The 23826-nt window shown below is 39.2% G+C and overlaps 1 pseudogene; it reads right to left on the bottom strand.

The window, feature by feature from the left end:
• Positions 1-780: 780 nt before the first annotated feature.
• LOC131422016 (ERI1 exoribonuclease 2-like) lies at positions 781-19229 on the bottom strand (annotated as a pseudogene).
• Positions 19230-23826: the final 4597 nt, after the last annotated feature.

Genomic DNA, 23826 nt, shown 5'->3' with positions numbered 1-23826 from the left:
GCTTTAGCGTCAATTTTCCTATAATTTGGTAATATAAAAAGAATATCATCAACTGCTGAGGAATTTTTAAACATATAGTATAGAAGCAATTTATGAACCAAATCTATTGGTTTTCAAATCTTAGTTGAATAATTCTTCTGATATGTTGATATAGAAATCAGAACCAATCTTCAAGCATTGAAATAAAACTAAACAAGTGATAAAATATTTTAGAAAAATAAAAGATGTCAGAAGATTATCCTAATTCTCAAATTACAAGTATCTACTTGAAAATAGGCTAGGGATTTTTGTTAATCACATTTCTATTCAAATAACTTAAAAATAGTTTAAAATTTGTTTCAAAGTCTAATTGTAAAAGAAGCGTATCATATACTATTGTTGGTTATTATATTTAATCTAATATAGTTTACAGAATATTTCATTTGTGGTTCTTCAAAAAAGTACAATAAATTTGGCAAATGGTAATATATGAAATATAAATAAAATAGTCTCAGACATGATCAGAATACTCATAATGTTTGGGAATTCAAGGAACAATCAAGAATCAAACATGAACAGAAGACAAATGTTAGATAACTGGTGAATGAAATTGGAAGCCTGTGAAATTTGTTTTTTCTCTGTTTTCAGTGAGTGTGTGTGTGTGTATGTGTTTAATAGCCTCAGTGTCATCTACAGACTATGCTAAATCCTCATAACTTGTAGCCCTATACGCTTTTTTCTCTTTACTGCACTGAAAGTCACATTAAAGTAAAAATATAGTTTAGATGTAAAGAAAATTTTTCAGTTCCTCATTGAAGGTCTGAGTCTCAACGAATTTTCCGTACAAAAATTTACATTTCTGTCACAAATAGGGCTTGTTTCTGGAAAACCAAAACTGAGTCCCTCTGGGGAATGAGAGAGAACTATGCTATTGGCTCTTTCCTTTTGAAGTGTTTGTCCTCATTTGGAATAACCAGAGCATTTTCTGTTTTCTTGATATTTCCCACTAGGGCAACAGGAGAAGACTTTTCCGTGTTTTGGTCCATTATTAGAAACAACAAGTCTCTTAGATCTTCGGCCACATTTGCATAAAGGAGGTGTCATTCTCCCACTCTTCCAAGGCCTTTGTAGGTTAACTGTAGAAGTTAAGATAGAGTGGAGAACCTTCTGGGAAGAACTTCTCCCTGGGGAGTCAGCAGATGATGTAGGCTTTTCTTCACGAATAGTGAAGGTCTGTTTTTTTTGCTGGTGGGAAAGCTAGGGGAATAGATGGACTCCTTTTAGTATCACGTGAAAGAAGAGGATGTTTCCCGAAAACTGAAGGATGAAACATATTGGCATTAACACTGCTGAAGTTGCTTGATTTGCATTCAGGTACTTTAAAGTCAAAAAAATCTGAACCCGGATCTTTGGCTTCTTTTACATTATAAATAGTAGTATGTGGACTCATACACAGTAGACTCAGAGGTCTCAGAATTTTGAGGAGTTTCTTCTGTGCTTCCAAAGTTTTCATGACTTAGCATTTCAGATTCTTTTAAAACCATTATTCTTTCTCCAGAATTAAATGAAGTATCTAAGTTTGAGTCACTGATGGCAGATATGAAATCTATATTTTGCTCAGGCTGAGATGCTGGCAGTAAAGCTACATCCTCCCAATCGGCCAAAATAGGTAAACAGTCAAGAGCAGAACTCATTTCTGTATCAGAAACACAATTAACAGATGAAATGGTAGTTGAAACAATTGTTGAATACTTAGATTTGGTATTAAATGCAAGATGTTGCTTTTTATTTGCTTCTGCATAGGTGTATTCAAGCTGGGAGACTGCAACTGCCCCAGAGAAGTGGCGGACTTAGTATTAAAAAGAGGTAAACCCCTTTTGACACTGTGAAGACTCACTTTTGTACTGCTCTTTAGCTGTAACTGATCTTGCTGTACCTTTTTAGGAGAATTCACACCAATTGACGTCATTTTAACTTTTTCGTGAGAAGTTTTTGTATTTTTACGACCACTATCAAATATGCTGGAACGCTGAATGCTACTGTTGCAGGCCGATGTTTCTTCAACTTATTTGTATTCAAATTTCTGGCCAAAATGTTGGGATTCTTCTTAGTGGGAACCTATGATTCTACAGACAAATCCAACAGCTTTAGAAACTGTGCATTCATAATTTCTTTAATGTACATTATATGATATGAAAAGAAAGAAAAATATCATCATTGATTTATAAATGATTGCACACGTGCTATCTAAAATTCGATGAACCTATGATTAAATCTGGAGTTTGAGATGACAGAATAAAGAGGCAAGACACCACTAACCTTGTTCAAGGACCTTTTAATTTTCATTAAGCAACCATTCCTGATCATTTTCCAAGCAAGAAGGGCAGTACTGAGAATCATCCAACCCTGAGGAAATAGATATCAAACACTGAATTTAGTGGTACCAGTGTAAAGAAATATAGCAAACAAACAAACAAACAAAAAAACACACCACTACTTAAATAGAAATTGGAAAATACTGTTAGTTTTATGATCATCTACTAATTTTCATCATGATAAATTGGTCTCATGGAAAGCTGTGGCAACCGGACCAAAGAAAGACAAGATCTCCCCAATTCACAGAGGAGGAAGTGAAAATTTGTTAGATAGTTCACAAAAATGTAGGGAACATTCTGTAGGGACCATGTTTCATGAGTAATCTAATAGTCTTGTTAGTTTTTTCACTAGTCCACTGTATTATTTGAGTATTTGTTTAATCTTCATTTGATTTAGCTAATTCTTTTCATTCTTTTTAGCAACTGGAAAGCCACTAGATGACAGTCTTTACAATACTTTATGAAAGTTATAATTTGAAAGTCTTAGAAACAATTTGAATTGTGTAGATCAGGAGCTTTTTTTTTTTAATTTTTTGTTTATTGCAGTAACATTGGTTTATAACATTGTATAAATTTCAGGTGTACATCATTATACTTCTATTTCTGCATAGATGACATCATGTTCACCACCAAAATACTAATTACAACCCATCACCACACACATGTGCTGAATTATCCCTTTCGCCCTCCTCCCTCCCCCCTTCCCCTCTGGTAACCACCAATCCAATCTCTGTCTCTATGTGTTTGTTTATTGTTGTTATTATCTACTACTTAATGAAGGAAATCATACGGTATTTGACCTTCTCCCTCTGACTTATTTCACTTTGCATAATACCCTCAATGTCCATCCATGTTGTCACAAATGGCTGGATTTCGTCGTTTCTTATGGCTGAGTAGTATTCCACTGTGTATATAGACCACAGCTTCTTTATCCATTCGTCCCTTGATGGGCACTTAGGTTGCTTCCAAGTCTTGGCTATTGTGAATAATGCTGCAATGAACACAGGGGTGCATGTATCTTTACCCATTGGTGTTTCCAAGTTCTTTGGATAAATACCCAGCAGTGGAATATCTGGATCATATGGTAGACCTATCCTTGATTTTTTGAGAAATCTCCATACTGTTTTCCATAGTGGCTGCACCAGTTTGCACTCCCACCAGCAGTATATGAGAGTTCCCTTCTCTCCACATCCTCTCCAACATATGTTGTTTCCTGTCTTGTTAATTCTAGCCATTCTGACAGGTGTGAGGTGATATCTCATTGTAGTTTTGATTTGCATTTCTCTGATAGTTAATGATTTTGAACATCTTTTCATGTGCCTGTTGGACATCTGTATATCTTCTTTGGAGAAATGTCTGTTCAGGTCTTTTGCCCATTTTTTAATTGGGTTGGTAGTTTTTTTGTTGTTGAGATGCATGAGTTCTTTATATATTTTGGAGATTAAGCCCTTATCAGATGTATGGTTTGCAAATATCTTCTCCCAATTGTTAGGTTGTCTTTTCGTTTTGTTGACGGTTTCCTTTGCTGTGCAGAAGCTTTTTAGTTTGATGTAGTCCCATTTGTTTATTTTTTCTATTGTTTCTCTTGCCCGGTCAGACATGGTGTTTGAAAAGATGTTGCTAAGACCGATGTCGCAGAGCATACTGCCTATGTTTTCTTCTAGAAGTTTCATAGTTTCAGGTCTTACATTCAAGTCTTTAATCCATTTGGAGTTAATTTTTGTGTATGGTGTAAGGTAAGGGGCTACTTTCATTTTTTTGCATGTAGCTATCCAGTTTTCCCAACACCATTTGTTGAAGAGACTTTCTTTTCTCCATTGTATGTTCTTGGCTCCTTTGTCAAAGATTAGCTGTCCATAGATGTGTGGGTTCATTTCTGGGCTTTCGATTCTATTCCATTGATCTGTGTGTCGGTTTTTGTGCCAGTACCATGCTGTTTCGGTTACTATAGCTTTGTAGTATATTTTGAAATCAGGGAGTGTGATACCTCCAGCTTTGTTCTTTTTTCTCAAGATTCTTTTAGCTATTCGGGGTCTTTTGTTGTTCCATATAAATTTTAGGATTCTTTGCTCTATTTCTGTGAAAAATGTTGTTGGAACTTTGATAGGGATGCATTGAATCTATAGATTGCTTTAGGAAGTATGGACATCTTAACTATGTTAATTCTTCCAATCCAAGAGCACGGAATATCTTTCCATTTCTTTGTGTCTTCTTCAATTTGTTTCAGCAATGTTTTATAGTTTTCCGTGTACAGCTCTTTCACCTCTTTGGTTGAGTTTATTCCTAGGTATTTTATTCTTTTTGTTGCAATTGTAAATGGGATGGTATTCTTAATTTCTCTTTCTGCTACTTCGTTGTTAGCGTATAGAAATGAAACTGATTTTTGTATGCTGATTTTGTATCCTGCAACTTTACCATATTCGTTTATTACTTCTAAAAGTTTTCTGGTGGATTCTTTAGGGTTTTCTATATATAAAATCATGTCATCTGCAAATAGTGACAGTTTCACTTCTTCCTTTCCAATTTGGATCCTTTTTATTTCTTTCCCTTTCCTGATTGCTCTGGCTAGGACTTCCAGTACTATGTTAAATAGGAGTGGTGAGAGTGGTCATCCTTGTCTGATTCCTGTTCTTAGAGGGATAGCTATCAGTTTTTCACCATTGAAGATGATATTAGCTGGGGGTTTCTCATATATGGGCCTTATTATGTTGAGGTACTTTCCTTCTATCCCCATTTTATTCAGAGTTTTTATCATAAATGGATGCTGTATCTTGTCAAATGCTTTCTCTGCATCTATTGAGATGATCATGTGATTTTTATTCTTCATTTTATTAATGTGGTGTATCACGTTGATTGATTTGCGAATGTTGAACCATCCCTGCATACCTGGAATAAATCCCACTTGATCATGGTGTATAATCTTTTTAACGTATTGTATGCGATTTGCTAGTATTTTGTTGAGGATTTTTGCATCGATGTTCCTCAGTGATATTGGCCTGTAATTTTCTTTTTTTTTGTGTTGTCCTTGTCTGGTTTTGGTATCAGGGTAATGTCAGCTTTGTAGAATGAGTTAGGGAGCTTCCCCCGCTCCTCAATTTTCTGGAAGATTTTGAGAAGGATAGGTATTAAGTCTTCTTTGAATGTTTGGTAGAATTCACCAGGGAAACCGTCCGGTCCTGAACTTTTATTTTGGGGGAGTTTTTTTTTTTTTTAATTTTTTGTTTATTGCAATAACATTGGTTTATAACATTGTAAAAATTTCAGGTGTACATCATTATACTTCTATTTCTGCATAGATTACATCATATTCACCACCAAAATACTAATTACAACCCATCACCACACACATGTACCGAATTATCCCTTTCACCCTCCTCCCTCCCCCCTTCCCCCCTGGTAACCACCAATCCAATCTGTCTCTATGTGTTTGTTTATTGTTGTTATTATCTACTACTTAATGAAGGAAATCATGTGGTATTTGACCTTCTCCCTCTGACTTATTTCACTTTGCATTATACCCTCAATGTTGGGGAGGTTTTTGATTACTGTTTCGATCTCCTTACTGGTGATTGGTCTATTCAAATTCTCTACTTCTTCTTGATCCAGTTTTGGAAGGTTGTATGGTCTAAGAATTTATCCATTTCTTCCAGATTGTCGAATTGGTTGGCATATAGCTTTTCATAGTATTCTCTTATAATCTTTTATATTTCTGAGGTGTCTGTTGTAATTTCTCCTCTTTCATTTCTGATTTTACTTATTTGTGCCTTTTCTCTTTTTTTCTTGGTGAGTCTAGCTAAAGGTTTGTCAATTTTGTTTATCTTTTCAAAGAACCAGCTCTTGGTTTTATTAATTTTTTCTATTGTTTTTTTGGTCTCTATTTCATTATTTCTGCTCTGATTTTTATTATTTCCCTTCTTCTACTGATTTTGTGCTTTGTTTGTTCTTCTTTTTCCAGTTCCTTTAGGTGCATTGTTAGATTGTTTATTTGAGATTTTTCTTGTTTGTTGATATAGGCCTGTATTGCTGTAAACTTCCCACTTAGAACCGCTTTTGCTGTATCCCATAAATTCTGGCATGTCGTATTTTCATTTTCATTTGTCTCCAGGTATTTTTTGATTTCTTCCTTGGTTTCTTCATTGACCCAGTCGTTGTTCAGTAGCATTTTGTTTAATCTCCATGTATTTGTGGCTTTTCTGATTTTCTTCCTATAATTGATTTCTAGTTTCATACCGTTGTGGTCAGAAAAGATGCTTGGTATTATTTCAATCTTCTTAAGTTTATGGAGACTTGTTTTGTGGCCTAATATGTGATCAATCCTGGAGAATGTTCCATGTGCATTTGAAAAGAACGTGTATTCTTCGGTTTTTGGATGGAATGCTCTGTATATATCTACTAGGTCCATCTGTTCTAGTGTGTCATTTAAGGCCAATGTTTCCTTATTGATCTTCTGTTTGGATGATCTATCCGTTGGTGTAAGTGGAGTGTTAAAGTCCCCTACTATTATTGTGTTACTGTCTATTTCTGTTTTTATGTCTGTTAATAATTGCTTTATATATTTAGGTGCACCTACATTGGGTGCATAGATATTTACAAGTGTTATATCCTCTTGTTGGATTGTTCCCTTGATCATTATGTAATGCCCTTCTTTGTCTCTTTTTACAGTTTTCGTTTTAAAGTCTATTTTGTCTGATATGAGTACTGCTACCCCAGCTTTCTTTTCATTGCCATTTGCGTGGAGTATCTTTTTCCATCCCTTCACTTTCAGTTTGTGAGTGTCTTTAGGTCTGAAGTGTGTCTCTTGTATGCAGCATATATATGGGTCTTGTTTTTTTATCCAGTCAGCCACCCTATGCCTTTTAATTGGAGCATTTAGTCCATTGACGTTTAAAGTAGCTATTGATAAGTACGTACTTACTGCCATTTTTTAACTTTTTTTTTCTCAGTGTTTTAGTAGTCCTTCTCTGTTCCTTTCTTCTTCTATACAGAATTGATGGTCTCTTTAGTTTGACCTCTGTCTGAAAGCTCTACTCTTTAACTCCCCTCCTCCCTCCTTTTATGTTTTTGATATCATATCTAACCTCTTTTTTGTGCATTTGTATCCATTACCCTCTTTTCATGGAAATAGATAATTTTTCCTATTTGTGGTCTTCTCTTTTCCCCTTAAATCAGTCCCTTTAACATTTCTTGTAGCACTGGTTTCTTGGTGACAAACTCCTTTAATTTTTGCTTGTCTGGAAAATTTTTGATCTCTCCTTCCATTTTGAATGATAACCTTGCTGGGTAGAGTATTCTTGGCTGTAAGTTTTTTCCTTTTAGCACTTTAAATATATTGTGCCACTCTCTTCTAGCCTGTAAGGTTTCTGCTGAGAAGTCAGCTGATAGCCTTATGGGGTTTCCTTTGTATGTAACTTGATTTTCTCTTACGGCTTTTATGATTCTCTCTTTATCTTTAATTCTGGACATTTTGATGATGATGTGTCTTGGTGTGGGCCTTTTTGGGTTTATCTTGTTTGGGGCTCTGTGTGCTTCCTGTACCTGGATGTCTGTTTCCTTCCTTAGGTTAGGGACGTTTTCATCTATTATTTCTTGAAATAGATTCTCTGCCCCTTTGTCTCGCTCTTCTCTTTCTGGGACACCTATAACACGGATGTTAGTGCACTTGATGTTGTCCCAGAGGTCCCTTAGACTGTCCTCACTCTTTTTAATTCTTTTCTCTTTTACCTGTTCAGCTTGGGTAATTTCTTCTAGCTTTTGTCCAGCTCCCAGATCCATTCTTCTGTATCCTCTACTCTGCTTTTGCGTCCCTCTAGTGAATTTTTCATTTCCAGTATTGTATTCTTCATTTCTGATTGGTTCTTTTTTATATCTTCCATTTCTTTGTTGATGTTCTCACTGAGTTCATCTATTCTTCTCCCCAGATCAGTGAGCATCCTTCACACTCTTTGTTTGAACTCTCTGTCGGGTAGGTTGCTCATTTCTGTTTCACTTAGCTCCTTTTCTGGGGTTTTGTCCTGTTCCCTTACTTGGAATGTATTCCTTTGCCTCCTCATTTTGCCTCTTTCCCTGTGCTTGTGTCTACGTATTATGTAGGTCAGCTACGTCTCCTGCTCTTGGATAGGTGACCTTATATAAGTGATGCCTTAGGAGGCCTGTTGTGTCCTTCTCTCAGTTCTCAATGTTCCAGGGGTGACCCCTATGTGGGCTACGTGTGTCCTTCTGTTGTGGCCTGTTTGCTCTCCCTGTAGGCGCCCAGGGAGGCCGAGTTATGCTCCTGGCCAGCTGTTGTAATGCTCAGCTGCTTGTAGTTGTTGTGGGCCCTTCAGTCTCTTTATCAGGTGTGGGGATCCCCAGCACAGTTGGCTGCAGGTTCTAATAGCACATTTGTGTTGCAGTATTTCTTTTAAGTGAGTAGGCCCACAGCGTGGCAGGTTGTTAGGCTCAGGGCCTTACAATTGCTATAAGCCTCCAGCCTTTAGGTCTCTTGTCAGCTCTCTGAGGATTGCAGCTGGGTGGGGCTGGCCTCAGGCATAGGAGCACCCAATTATTTCAGGCTTTGGAAGGTGGGGCAAACCCCCTATGTGAGTCTTTGAGAAGCACAAGTCTTCTGCAGCTGACAAGCCCTGCTGCCCACAGGTCCACACACACAGTCAACACAGTCCGATCAGGAGCTTTTTTTAGGCTGAAGTATATTCCTTATTAATGACATCACAAAAAAGGGAGATTCAAATGAAAGACTTTATAAAAGTAAAATAACTTACATAATAAAATGATTTTCAATTTATACTAAGCAGAATGTTCTCATCCCAAGAATTCTGTTCCCACTTCCTGCTGGGGACCTCTTAGTCCTCTCAGTTGTCTCTTATAGAAAATCAAATCAAATCAAAGAAGACATATATAAAAAAAGGATTACTATTTGAAAGGCTTTGTATTAACCACTTACTTTTCATAATTTTTCCTTCTATTCGATTTGGATAGTGCATATTATTGTTGTGTTGTTTTTACATACTTTAACAAATGTATTTATGGGAACATTTCAAAAGAAAGTATTTTATTTGTAGAAACCCATGCCCACATGTGGGATAAAGTTTAATCATTTTTCAAGAGAAGGAAAGTGAACATGCCCCCATCTTTGACCTTTGCCTTGTAAGTTACTCTGAGATCAATACAAGAATTTAAGACCATAGGTTTTAACAGATGTTTTCTTTTAAACTCATACTCCAGGAAAGCCCCCAAGTCCCAGTCTGCATGAAGTATATTAAAATAGAATAAAGTCAACAATACCAGCAGTTTTTACTTATGCTATCATCATTTATAAATAAATTGCTAAAAGACGATATAAAACAGAATAGTAAGATATAAAATAATATAATATGTACTAGTAAACTATAATGCTATACTATACTATATACTATATATATAATAATATAATAAATCATATAAAATAAAATAGATTTAATGGCTCTGGTAATATCTAACAATTATTCACTTTATATAACTTTCTATTAAGAAATTAGGTTGGGGGCCAGCCCGGTGGTGTAGTGGTTGAATTCATGTGCTCCACTTTGGTGGCCTGAGCTTCACAGATTTGGATCCCGGGTGTGGACCCATACCACTCATCAAGCCATGCTGTGGCAGCGACCCACATACAAAATAGAGGAGGATTGGCATGGACATTAGCTCAGGGACAATATTCCTGAAGGAAAAAGAGGAAGATTGGCAACAGATGTTAGCTCAGGGCCAATCTTCCTCACTGAAAAAGAAAAGAAAGAAATTAGGTTGGGCTAGCCCCAGGAGCCTAGTGGTTAAGTTCAGCACACTCTGCTTTGGTGCCCAGGCATGGACCTACATTGCTCTGTAATGTTTTTAAGTTCAGTGTGCTCTGCTTCAGCAGCCCAGGTTCAGTTAACAGGCATGGACTACGCCACTCTATTAGTGGCCATGCTGTCCTGGCAGCTCACATACTAAAAAATAAAGGAAGACTGGCACAGACGTTAGCTCAGGGAGAATCTTCCTCAGGAAAGGAAGGAAGGAAGGAAGGAAGGAAGGAAGGAAGGAAGGAAGGAAGGAAGGAAGGGGGAAAGGAAGGAAGGAAGAAGGAAAGAAATAAATTAGGTTGGTAACTGACTTTCAAAGTTTCTTAAAGACCCTATAAAACACACTGAATATTTCAGAAAGAAGAGTAAGGTGTTAAATTACAAAGGCTATATGAAGAAGGTTATATGCTTTCCACATTCTAGGAAAATATTAATGTAATTGAGAAACCAATCATCTTATAGCAACCTGAAACCAAATATGCCTATCAGTGCTATGCTATTGTTGATGCAAAAAATCCATAACCAATCTATAAATCAAAATTGGGGTGAGTTTATTATGAGCCAAATTTCAGGACCATGTAGCCCGGGAGAGTCCTTTCACAAAGGAATGGAGCACGCCAAAGAAGTGGGAGTGTACAGAGTGGTTATACACTGTCAAAGAGCATGTATCACATGATTGCAATGTCCCTTTTACAATAGTCATGAGATTGCCCTGTCAGCACAGTGATTGATGGGCACAGTGGGTATCAGGTCTGCTGTCTCGAGTTGAGTGGTCACAGGATGAGTGCAGCAATTAAGTCCTACCCTAGGGAGAAATGCTTATCCGTAAGGAAATGCCAATGTGGGGGAAGTTGCGTCCTTATCTTAAGGGCATTTGTTCTTGTCTTTGGGACATGGTAAATGCTTAAAGCAGATATACAATGCGTGTTCAAAGGCCACAGCCCCTTTTGGGGAAAAAAGGTCAGGCTGAATTAGTTTTACACCAAATGGCTTCCTCATATGCTCCAATATATCCTATTGCTTGCCAGTTATTTATCACTATCAATGGCACAGCATCGCTATCAATGATATTAATGACAATGCTATATCATTGGCATATGAAAGACCTTAAATGGCCCATTTTTTTTCCTTGATGTCTACCTTAGTAAGTATGAAAGTATAAAAGCAAAGGATGTGAGTTGAATGAGAACTATTTTTATTCAAGGTTGTTGTCTTGACATGAGTGCGGCCATGTTTGGCCGCTCCATTGACCTACAGCCACCAGCACAAAAAGAAATACAAAGCTGCTTTCTGTGTGGTGGGAACTGGCCTTTCTCCCACGGAGAGAGTTGCAAGTTGTAACATTTCAAGGCTCTTGGAGCGTCGTAGCCCGGGATGGACTGGCCATCTGTGCCGGGCTGGGACGATAACCAAAGAGAACAATGCACGTACACAACTACTGGGCCGGGATGTTAGCCAGGGGGCTCAGTGCACGTACGCCACTGATAACCATTTTGTACATGGGAACACTAAATGCTTGCTCTGCAAACTCTGTAATTGCTTACTCTGAAAATTACTGATGGTATAAAAACTGCTGGAAACTGAGACCCGGTGAGAGTTCCACCTGTGGAAGGGACACCTTGCCCAGGACGTGTGATCCTTGCCCAGCCGCGTCGATTGACAGAGCTCTCCCGGCAGTGGGGCGTGGATGTTGTGAGTAACTGATCTGATGTGAAGTAATTGATTTGATATGAAGTAATTGATTTGATGTGTTCTCTTTTCGGTCAACCTGGTGTTTCTCTTTCTGGTTGATTTGTGTCATTTTCTCTTCAGCCGATGTGGGTGTTTTCCCTTTCCAGTCGGGCTGATGTTTTTTCCCTTCTAATACTTGACCTATCTAGATCTGTTTGCAGACTGTCACCTTTACTATCCTCTATATAATAAAATATACCTTCAGTCCATTTGTTTGGAGTGGAAAGTGTCTTTTACATCTCTGATCGAATCCCCGAACCTCTCATAACATAATTGGCGCTGTGAGCAGGATTCGATTAAGGAGATGCCTTTCCTATTCAAACAAAAGGTAACTAAAGCCAAGGTGGAAGAAATTCCAGGATGGGAGGACCCTCCCTCTTGCACTCTGGCTGGGGAGTGGACTCACAGGTCAGGATTATGTGAAACTTGGGATGTTCGTCTGCGAGATATGAACCATTGGATATGACCAAAGCTTTGCAGACAGTAGGAAAAAAGAGATAATGTTTCTTTTCTGGCACGGCGATGTTAATGTTTATTGACTGCTTATCGTCGGGCTATAGAAGATAGGGATAAAATACAAGGGAGAATGTACTCTTGAAAAAAGAAGTTTCAAATTTACAGTCCCGGCTGATGTCACCCAAAATAGAAACTCTTTCCTTGCCGTGAGCCTGGCATTCTAGTTTTATTTGGCCCCTCTTAAGTGACAAATAGTGAGCCTAAATGTGTATCCAATAATAATTTGGCGAGCCAGCCGGGAGGCTCTTTGTCCGTGGCTCGGTGGGCCCGGGCCGGGTGGGATGTCCTGGGAAACAGTCCAGCAGCTGCCTAGGTGATTTGCCCTAGGGACTGCTCCCAGTGCTTTCCATCTGACCTGGCACCGCTGACCCTGGGCACATTTTTCTTATGACAGGGAAACAGGCTCTAGAATTATTTGTTTGTTTGCCTATTTGTTTGTTTTTGCTTACACCAAGAACTCCCTTCCCCTCCATCTGGAGTCCTGTCTCTTTAAGAGGCAGGGCTATCCCTACTGGAATGGGAATAATTGTAGGACTTTTACCCAAAATCTGTTAGATGCATCTATCTGTTCTGTTTGGGATCCCATTTAACTGTCTGTTCTGTGTGTTTGTAATTTTGAAGGGGGGAAGTTCCATCTGTCCCCAAGGAGAGCCTCTGGGCCACCTCTTGGCTAAATGGGCTATATTCAGCTAAGAGCCCATATCCAAGAAGAAGATAGTTTTTTTCTTGTAACACCACATTGCCACAATATTCCATAGACTCCAGAGAGAAAAAGTGACCAAAATGGGGCAATTTCAATTTACCAAAACTGATGTATTTGCTTATGAAATTGGAAAAAGCCAACTAAAAAGTTAAACCACTAGTGGGAAGCCTATTTTAATCTTTTGAGGTTTTTAAACAAAATCAAAAATACTGTATTGCCTCTTTAAGAGAAAATAATTAAGCAATTAAACATGCCAGTAGCCTAAGCTGAATCTGCTGCTCCCCTCCCCTCTCTTGCTGAGCTTCCCCACTTCAACTCCCCCGGAATTCCTAATCTGAAATTAAACAAGTGAAAATAAATAAACTTTTGAAATAATTTGAAATTGGGATGGCTATTCTGGAGAATCTGATGAGTTCACCTTAAGGGTCGCCCTTAAAAGAGAGGATTCAAAACCTCTCACGATGAAATACAATCTTTAATTAATACACAGAGACTTCTAAAAGACAAAGTTATTTCAAAAACAGCTTCCAAAATCTTTTTGGTAACTTGAAGCTTTAGAGTTTTGCTAAATTAAGTTGATAAAAATTTATTGAGTCTCTGGGTCGTTTCCACATAAGATAAAACATTAAAAATTGGTTACTAAGCATAGAATTGTCTGCCTTTGGTTTCTTAGAGAAACTGACAAATACTTACATTTATTGATAAACATGTTCTATGCATGTTGAAAAATTTTCTATGAGAAAGTACACATTTCTGGAAAGTCTGTATACAAAAAAAGCAAAAAGTATGTTGTCCATAAAGAAGGTATAAAAAATAGAGATATTTATGTTTGTTTTGTTAAAAAAAATAAATTTGTCCTAAAGTACTAAAAAAAGAAAAAAGGCATAAGACAAATTCTAAATATAAAAAATAAGTGACAGAAGGTTTGTAAAAGTAAAGCCCTGAGGAGTTTTGCACATGATCAAGTTGGCTAAAGTAAGCTGATAAAAGATTAAAATTTGGCTTTCTCTCTTATAAAGGTAATTTTCTTAAACTTTTAGTCTGCTCTTTATATAGAAATTAAAAGGTGTTCTTTTGCGTAAGTCTATGTAAAAGACAAAACACCTATGTTTTGTTAAAATAATTTCCTATGTTCAAAAGGACTGAAGTCTCTCCCTTAAGGTTTTTGTTTTTGTTTTTTGACTGTTTTAACTCTCTGTTTGCCTTTAACTGTTTCTGTTGTCAACTTGATTAAATAAATAACTAGGCATTGTTTCCTATTTGACCAAGTGTTTTAAAATCTTTTGATATTTTTGATAAACTTCTGCCAAAATTAAAGTTTTTTTAACTTAAAAAGAAATTACAAAAAGACATATGATTATGATGCTAAAATACAATACTGTATTTCATGTTGATGCTCACAGTTCTTTAATTTCTACAGAACAAAAGTATAACTCTTATGCTGATCAGCTGGTGCAAAGTCATGCAACACACAACCCAGGCTTAGCACAATGAATCCACAAAAAGAGTGGACACTTGGGAAAATAAACTTCATACAGGTGGGCACAACAAAGGGGAATCCTTGTCACCCATGATGATATTGCCACTGCAGTACAACAATGTCAGTTATGCCAACAGTTAAATAAACGGGGAGTTCCACACCCCTACCAAGGTCATATCCAAAAGGGATTATTTCCCGCCCATACATGACAAATAGATTCTATTGGACCATTGCCAAATTCTTGTAGATATACTTATGCCTGCACTGCTGTTGATACATATTCTAGTTATGTATTGGCTATACCAACTAAAGTGGCCACTCAACAGAGTGCCATAAAATTATTAGATATAATCAAGTTATATTATGGAACACCAAGGCAAATTCAGAGTGACAACGGTTCCCACTTTACAGGTAAGTTGATTCAAACCTATACCAAGGAAAATTATATAGAATGGATTTATCATATACCTTATTACCCCCAAGCTGCAGGCCTCATAGAACGAATGAACGGATTGCTTAAACAACAATTGAGGAAACTTGGTCATGGCTCATTAAAGGGGTGGCACAACCATCTAAGTACTGCTCTAAATGTGTTAAATAACAGGCCACTAGGCCCTAATGAGACTCCTCTGTCAAGGTTGTTACCAGCAAAGATTACAAAAGTGGCAGCCGCCACCCATGAGCTTATGACCTTAACCTATTGGCCCCTGACTCAGTCTGCTAAACCGCCTTTTCGTGCCACGGCCGAAGCGGCTGGATTAGATTTATCTACTGTTCATTCTATTCAATTGCCCCCTAAGAAGCAGTCTATAGTCCCTACTGGGATAGGGATACAATTTCCCAAATATACCTTTGGTTTGTTAAAAGGACGCTCTGGACTGGCAGCAAAAGGTATTGATGTACTGGGAGGAGTTATTGATCCAGATTACCAGGGAGAAATAAAATTTATATTATATAATGGTAGTGACACAGTACTAACTGTAGAGTCTGGGGAACAAATGGGACAATTATTGGTGCTTCCCCTCTTGACTCCAAATGTGTCACAAGGACAACCTCCAAATAAATTAACTAAAAGAAAAATGCAAAGATTTGGATCTACAGATGGATGGAAACCTAGAGCAAAAGTGTGGGTGACACATCCACCCAATGCGGCTCCGCGTGCCGCAGAAGTAGTGGCCCAAGGGCCCACTACAACACTCATAGTAATGTATCCAGGAAATGAATAATTATATCATGTTCCTAAAAATTCTGTTTCTTTGCGTAAATAGATATTCCTGCTGTGTTTACTATGCTGTGCTACATTTCCATGTCTGCTGCAAACCTACGCACCAACTAATGCCTCTGTAGGACAACCTTTGACCCTCTACAGTTAGACCAACTGCTCTACACCAGTGGGACCTATAACCTGGACTATGAATGGCCAAGAAATTTGGTCTCAGAAACAACAAACAACTTCGCAATATAAGATAATTTCTCTATTACCCTGCCTTCTGCTACCCTCTGTGATGGGGGCTGATCTGGACTTCTGCAAGCTAATTTGTTATGCCTAAGTGTTACCTTATCTAATGTTATCTTTGATGCTGTGCATGATTTGCAAGATCAAGTTAATAACATTTCATATTCTAAGGGGTTATTTGATTGGTTACCTTGGGGTTTGGGTCCTTTATTGCGAGATAGTTTTATAATTATTGTAGTCATTAGATTTTGGATTATTGGATGTGCCTTATGTACTTGTGTACGAAGTTCATTGTCTGTGCGTATGGTGTCTTATGGTTAATGGAGACGGCCACGGCCGAATATGTCTTGACATGAGTGCGGCCATGTTTGGCCGCTCCATTGACCTACAGCCACCAGCACAAAAAGAAATACAAAGCTGCTTTCTGTGTGGTGGGAACTGGCCTTTCTCCCACGGAGAGAGTTGCAAGTTGTAACATTTCAAGGCTCTTGGAGCGTCGTAGCCCGGGATGGACTGGCCATCTGTGCCGGGCTGGGACGATAACCAAAGAGAACAATGCACGTACACAACTACTGGGCCGGGATGTTAGCCAGGGGGCTCAGTGCACGTACGCCACTGATAACCATTTTGTACATGGGAACACTAAATGCTTGCTCTGCAAACTCTGTAATTGCTTACTCTGAAAATTACTGATGGTATAAAAACTGCTGGAAACTGAGACCCGGTGAGAGTTCCACCTGTGGAAGGGACACCTTGCCCAGGACGTGTGATCCTTGCCCAGCCGCGTCGATTGACAGAGCTCTCCCGGCAGTGGGGCGTGGATGTTGTGAGTAACTGATCTGATGTGAAGTAATTGATTTGATATGAAGTAATTGATTTGATGTGTTCTCTTTTCGGTCAACCTGGTGTTTCTCTTTCTGGTTGATTTGTGTCATTTTCTCTTCAGCCGATGTGGGTGTTTTCCCTTTCCAGTCGGGCTGATGTTTTTTCCCTTCTAATACTTGACCTATCTAGATCTGTTTGCAGACTGTCACCTTTACTATCCTCTATATAATAAAATATACCTTCAGTCCATTTGTTTGGAGTGGAAAGTGTCTTTTACATCTCTGATCGAATCCCCGAACCTCTCATAACAGTTGTAGAAAATAGCATGAGAAGACCTGTCACTAAATCATTGTTACCTGGATTCAGAAGAACAGAGAGGAACAATCCAGAAAGATTCTTCAAGTTAAGGCTTAAAATTTTAAGGTATCCCAGAATGATAATTTAAAAAATATGACTAAATTTACTATTCTTGTTTAACATCTGCTAGGCATTTGGATTTCTTTTCCTGGCCCAGGAGGTTAAGTATAATCCTTACTAGAGATGTAGAATTATATAATGGTAATGCATTGATAATTGATAGATATAACTTATTTTTTCACCTGACCAAGTAACAACTGCACATAATTTTACTTCAGAACTAGGAAGATCTACAACCCCAGTAGCAAAAATAATTTTATTCTATTGCTGAGTCTTCTGAATCCATTTACAGAAGTGAGATAAGCAAATCTTCAGAGGGACTCCTTCATCAGCTTGAGACTAAACAGTCACAAAATATGAATTCAACAATTGAATTCTATAATTATTGAGCACATCATTAGGCACTGTGGGGGGATATAACAAAGAAGAAGAGGTTCTGACAAAGAGTTTACCTAGTGAAAAGATGTGAAAACACATGAGAAAGAGATAATATAATGATCAGAACTCTGCAAGATAAAAATTAGGTTGAGCAATCTAAAATCACACAAATATAATAAATCCAGACTGACAGAAATTTGATGTCATTTAATTTCCTCAAAATAAATTTGATATTTATTTTTACAACACTATTATTCCTTATTTTTAAAGATTCCAATGGCCTTCTGGAGGGGACATTATTTCTCTTAACACTGAATAAATCAAATTCCAACTGGTATGTACATAGCTTTTACTTTATTTTTGAAACTGATTTCTGAATTTTAGTATTTCCATCATACTTCCTTGTTTTTTGGTTGGGGGCAGGTGAGAAGAGAGGTGGTGAAAAGAGAAGGGCATACCTACTTTATGGCTGTCAGTTCCATGCAAAATTCAGAAAAAACTGGATGTTCCTGAGGCTGAACATAAGCTTGGAACTCAGATTCAATCTCTCCAGTTGACGTGTTCAGCAATACTGCTGGACATTCAACTACATGAAAGAATCAATTGACACTTGAATATAGAATTGTGAAATCAATGCTGTAATCACTCTAAATTAAACCTAGATTACCATCATCTAGCATTATTAAACAATCCCTGTTTCAGTAAAGGCATATTAAAATTACCAAAGCAGTCTGATGTAACGATTATAATAAAGTTATGCCAAAGAATAACTCAAAATATTAAGTTATAAGTATATCTACTTAAAAGTCTTGAATATATTTCCACAATTAAATATGAAGACCATAAGGAAGTTGAAATGTACTCGCTTTTGCAGAGGTGTTTTTTTTTCACTTCTATGCAATTGAGATTTTGTATGTAATCCTAAAATGATTATTTTGTATGATGACACATATAGGTATTCAGGTTTTTCTTCTTTTTTTGTGTCAAATCAGGTTTTATAGAACTACCAATTCATAGACTATTTTGTTTTCTTAAACTAACTGTTGAATGATTTCTGTCTAGAAACCTTCAAGTTACTCATCTAGCGCTAGTCTTGGCCATTGGCAGTCCAGACTTACTTATTTTCTGGCTCTGGTGGCGTTTCCCATCGTTCCAGCATGTCGACTCAAAATCCATGGCAATTAAGTAGTCAAACAACTGCTTTGCAAAAGATCTGGGTGTCCTTAGGCTTTACCAGTGTTAAAGGTGCAAAGCTACAAAATGTAAAGAAACTAAGCACACTGCTTACTGGATTTGCTTCTTCCTAGATTTCCATTTGCTGGTGCAATTGACTTTCTCCTAATTAATCCAAGCTGCCTAAAAGTGTAAAACAACCCCATATGTTCAACAAACTCATTCACACTCCTGTTTAAATAGGCTAACAAACTAAGGATATAACCCTCATTATTAATGTATTAATGTATTGTGATTGAGAGGAGACTGAACTAGACTTGGAGGGCAAAAGACCTTGATTTTTGTACTAACTGCCACCCTGTCTTTTGATTTGAGTAGTCATTTTACCTGCATGGGCCTCAAAGCACATATTGCAAGCTTAGACTAAGTCTTTCGACTCCCTCCCCCTTAGTTTTCAGTGATAGCACAGAAGTGATCATAGAAGTAAAGATGCATTGAAAAGCTTAAGTTACTCTTCCCTTTGCAGTTTTCAAGCCCTTGCTATGTGTACAGCACAGTTCTGAGGAGACAGGGCAGGTCCAGTCTTCTAGGAGCTTAAAATATCTGAGAAAAAAACTAGACATCCATGCTAAGCTACTATAAGGTAATATATGATAAAGGATATCCAATGACACTGAGTCCACAGAGAAGGAAGAGCTGACTGAGACAGCGAGACAAACTACTTGGATGAGTAGGTAGAGTTTAACCAGGCAGACGCCTCCTGTTCTAGTTTTTTTGTTTATGGGGTGTGATGGGGTATTGAGAATGAGAGTTAACGTCTATTGATTGCTTACTACATAGCAGGCACTGAACTAAGATGGTGACCTCATTTAATCCTCAACCACTGTACAAGGTGGTCACTTTTGCTACCTTGTATGAGTAACGAATGAGAAAACGAATTCGCTAATTTGCCAAAAAACACATATTTGGTACGTGAACTCTCATACCAAATGCATTCTTTATTACACCAATTCTAGAAATCACAAATGTGCACAGCGTGTCCAGGAAGCAGGGAGAAGGCCACAACCATTCACATTGTGCATTAAATGGATCCCTAGGACGTAGTAGGATGAACAGCTTCATGGGTGCGGTGCGGGCTGCCTGAGACCTCCGAACGCTGTCACGTCCAATCGTTTCCCCGAGGCCTAGAGTGGGCCGACACCGGCTCTAGGCCACACAGTCAAGGACCCTGGTCCTTCCAACCACGCGAACAGGGCGTCCTGAGGCTGCAGGCTGAGGCCTTTCAGCCCGGGCCACAGAGCGCAGGTGGGAGACCCGCGGCTGCCCCTGCCCAGCCTGCGCGGACGGCAGCACCGGACCCGGAGCGAACTCTGCCCGGAACACCCCAGCCTCTTGGCCGCCTTTCCCGACACACCTTTCGCTTCACAGCCCAACCGCCGGAAGTCGGCCGAATCCATTTCCGGTCCGTTTTAACGCCCCACGCGGCTGAGGGGGCTCCGGGCTTCGGGACGTGGGGACTGGTTCTGGTCGAGGGGAGCCGCTTGGCAGCGCCCCCTTTCTTCTTGTCCGAGGGGCAGAGGCGCGTTTGCGCCGTTGGGGAACCGTTTGGAATCCAGCCTCCGGTGCGGACGGTAAAACCGTTTGGTTTGGGGCAGGCGGTCGGCGCCCTGGCTTTTCGGGGCGGGCGGGGAGCGCTGTGTAAAGGGAATTGAGGAGAGGACCTGAGGGAGGTGGGAGCTGTCGACGCCCCTGCCGCTCCCCACTCAGGACGCACGGCCCGGGAAGCTGGGCGTCGGGGTTTCCTCAGCTCCAGCCGATCTTTCTGCACAGCCTCATGGAGCCGGAGAGGGCGAGGACCGGGGGGCTCCCCAAGAAGGGCAGGAAGAGGAGGCGGGCCCCCAACAAGCTGGTCGGGGCGGCCGAGGCGATGAGAGCCGGCTGGGAACTTGAGGAGAGGCGGCCCGGGGCCAAGGTGAGCAGCGCCGGGGTGGGCGGCCGAGGCGGGTTGGGGCTCCCAGAGCCTCGCCCCAGCCGCCGGCAGGGCCCCGTCCGCCCTGGACGCTGGGCAGGCGCCCCCACCGCTGGCCTCTCGGAACCTGCTTCCCCAACTGTAAAATGCGTGTGATGAGGTAACACCACCCACCTCCGGCGAGATGCTGGCGGGTTAAAACCGTGCGGTGCCTGGCGCACAGGAGGATGTTCATTCAACAAACATTTATTGAGGTGTTTCGTGTGCCAGGAACTGTTCTAGGTTCTGGGGATCTCCTGGTGCAAGATAACAGAAAATTTCCTGTCCTCCTGCAATTTACGTTCCAATAGGGGAATCATAAGGCTGCTGATCCTCCCTACCATTTATCGAGAGCTAAATATAGGTCATTCGTCCCTTCAGTCATCAGATTTCTGTTGTCTGCCCTCTGCTGGGCACTGCCCTGAGCCCTTGGGGTCCATCAGGGAATAAAAGACCACTCCTTACGTTCTAGTGGAGAGAGGCAGATCAACAAAAGATGTGATAAGTGTTGTGCAGTATGTTGGAAGGGAATTAGTGCTATGAAAACATTTTTTATTGAAGTGGGATTCCTTTTTTTTGTTGCCTATCAGATTGGCAAAGCAATTTTTTAAAGGTTAATGTGATAAGAAGTGTAAGGAAATTGACAATCTCATCCCTTTTTTATTTTGAAATAATCTCAAACTTACAGAAATGTTGGGAGAACAGTACCCAAAACTCTCACCAGCCAACATATGAAAGTAGTTGCTAATGCAATGCTCTATCACCCCCACCCCAATATTTAGTGCGTATTTCCTACAAACAATCCTACGTAACCACAATGCAACCATCAAAATCAGGAAATAACATGGATGTATTGCTACCGGCTAATCCTCAGATCTCATTCAAGTTTCTCCAGTTGTCCCAGTAATGTCCTTTATAAGCAATAAGATCCAGGCTAGAAGGTGTGTTACATTTAGTTGTCGTGTGTCCATCAGTCCAGACAATTCCTCAGTCTTTTCCTTGACATTCATGATCTTACTACTTTTGAGGGATCCTGGGCCAGTTATTTTTCTTGAATGTCCCTCAAGATAGGTTTCTCTGTTTCCTCATTGATTAGATTCAGGTTACACATCTTTAGCAGGAGTATCACAGAAGTCATATTCTTTTCTCATGTATTTTATCAGATTGTACACAATTTTGATTTGTTCTATTACTGGTGACGTTAGCCTTGATTACTTGATTAGGATAGTGTATGCTAAACTTCTCTAAAGTTACTGTTTTCCCCTGTAATTTTGTAGGGAGATGCTTCTTCAGTAAACTTACCATTTATTCACTTTTTTAAAAATCAGTATAAACTCATTGATACTTATTTTATTCAGTGAGCTATAATCCATTACTATATTTATATTGATGCTGAAAATATCCCAGATTTGGCCATGAAGCTAGCTTCTGTGTCCTTTGGACATGACCCCCATCTTTCTTTGATCCTTTCCTTACTTTCTGACACAAAAACATGTTATTTCAGACTCTTCTGTGGGTTCCCTTTCCCAGCCCTGGTCAGGCATTTTTCCTAGGATATTTGGTTCTTTTTAGTGGAGAATGACATTTAGAAACTCAAGATTTGGGCGCTAGCCGTGCTGATTGCTATCGGCATGTCAGTATTCCCGAGAGAGCTAGGAAATATGTGTGTATGTGGATATACACATATACCAAACACACATACACATGTTTACATTTCAATATTTCTCTATATCCATACATGTTGAAAAGCCATGAATTGATACCAGTATCTCTACTTCTAGTCCAATTCCACAGGGTTCATTCCAGTTTTCTCCCTTTTCGTATTTATAACTTCTTTCTCTAACATTGAGAAACCTGACTCCCATTATCTTCAATATATATGATTAGTCCCCCATTGCTGCCACTGACCCACATCCCCATCCTGCTTGAACTCTGTCACCCTGACCTTGTACTAGGTCACCCTCATGTGTGAATGCCCATATCCATCTCATAAGGACACCCTGACCCTGTTCAGGCTCTGAATTCTGTGAAAGGCTACTATTGTCCCTCAGCATCAACCCCCTCTTTTACCCTAAACAGTTTCTGACATCTGAGGTGAGGCTTCACTGCTCTCTACTTCCCACAGCATGGATGTCCTCCTGGTATCGCTCAGGCTTTGACAACCCACACCGGGCCACACTCCTGGATGTATGTCCTGGGTTCCTACCCCTAGTCCTGGGCTGTCTGCCCTGTAGGATGCCCTCCTCACCCTACTCGGGCTCTGACTTCACATGCTCAGCAACCATGATTACTCGCCACCATATAGACCCCCACCTCACTCAGTCCCACATTATCAGTTTTATACATTTCTGGTTGGTAAAGGTAAATTGGTACATTCTTTCAAGAGTTAGCAATATTTGTAAGAATGTAAAATATACATGTTTATTTTGACCAGGAATTTATCCTGAGAAAATAGACGGGTGTACAAGGATGTCTACACAAGAATGCTCCTCATAATATTGTTTATACTTTAAAAAAAAAAACAAAAGAGCAGTGTCATCAACAAGGAATTTTTTTCAAGTAAATAATAAGTTTTTAGGTAAATTCAGACACTGGAGTGTTATTAAAATTGACGTTTCTTTTTTTTTTTTTTGTAGAGTTAAACCTTTATTTCACATGAATAGTTAGATGAAAAACTTAAAGTTTTTTTTAATAGTGCCTGGTTGAAATTGTTAACATGAGTATCAGTGATTTTTTTTCCTCAGACGTTTAAAAAAATCATTTTTATTATTTTACTCTGCGACCTAGTATCATAAGTCCAAGAATACCATTTTTTAAACTTCTAAATACCATTTATACATATGTTTTATGAGCAAGGTTGAACATCAAACTCCACACTTATGACTCGTGTACTTTAAAGAAAGTCTTCTTAAAATGAAAAATGTTGAGATGTGTTTACCAGAATGCCCATTCTTCTGCATTTTAAAGGAAC

The sequence above is a fragment of the Diceros bicornis genome, chromosome 26 (genome assembly GCF_020826845.1).
Source record: "Diceros bicornis minor isolate mBicDic1 chromosome 26, mDicBic1.mat.cur, whole genome shotgun sequence".
Classification (NCBI taxonomy): domain Eukaryota; kingdom Metazoa; phylum Chordata; class Mammalia; order Perissodactyla; family Rhinocerotidae; genus Diceros; species Diceros bicornis.
This window is presented reverse-complemented; position numbering and strand designations above follow the sequence as displayed.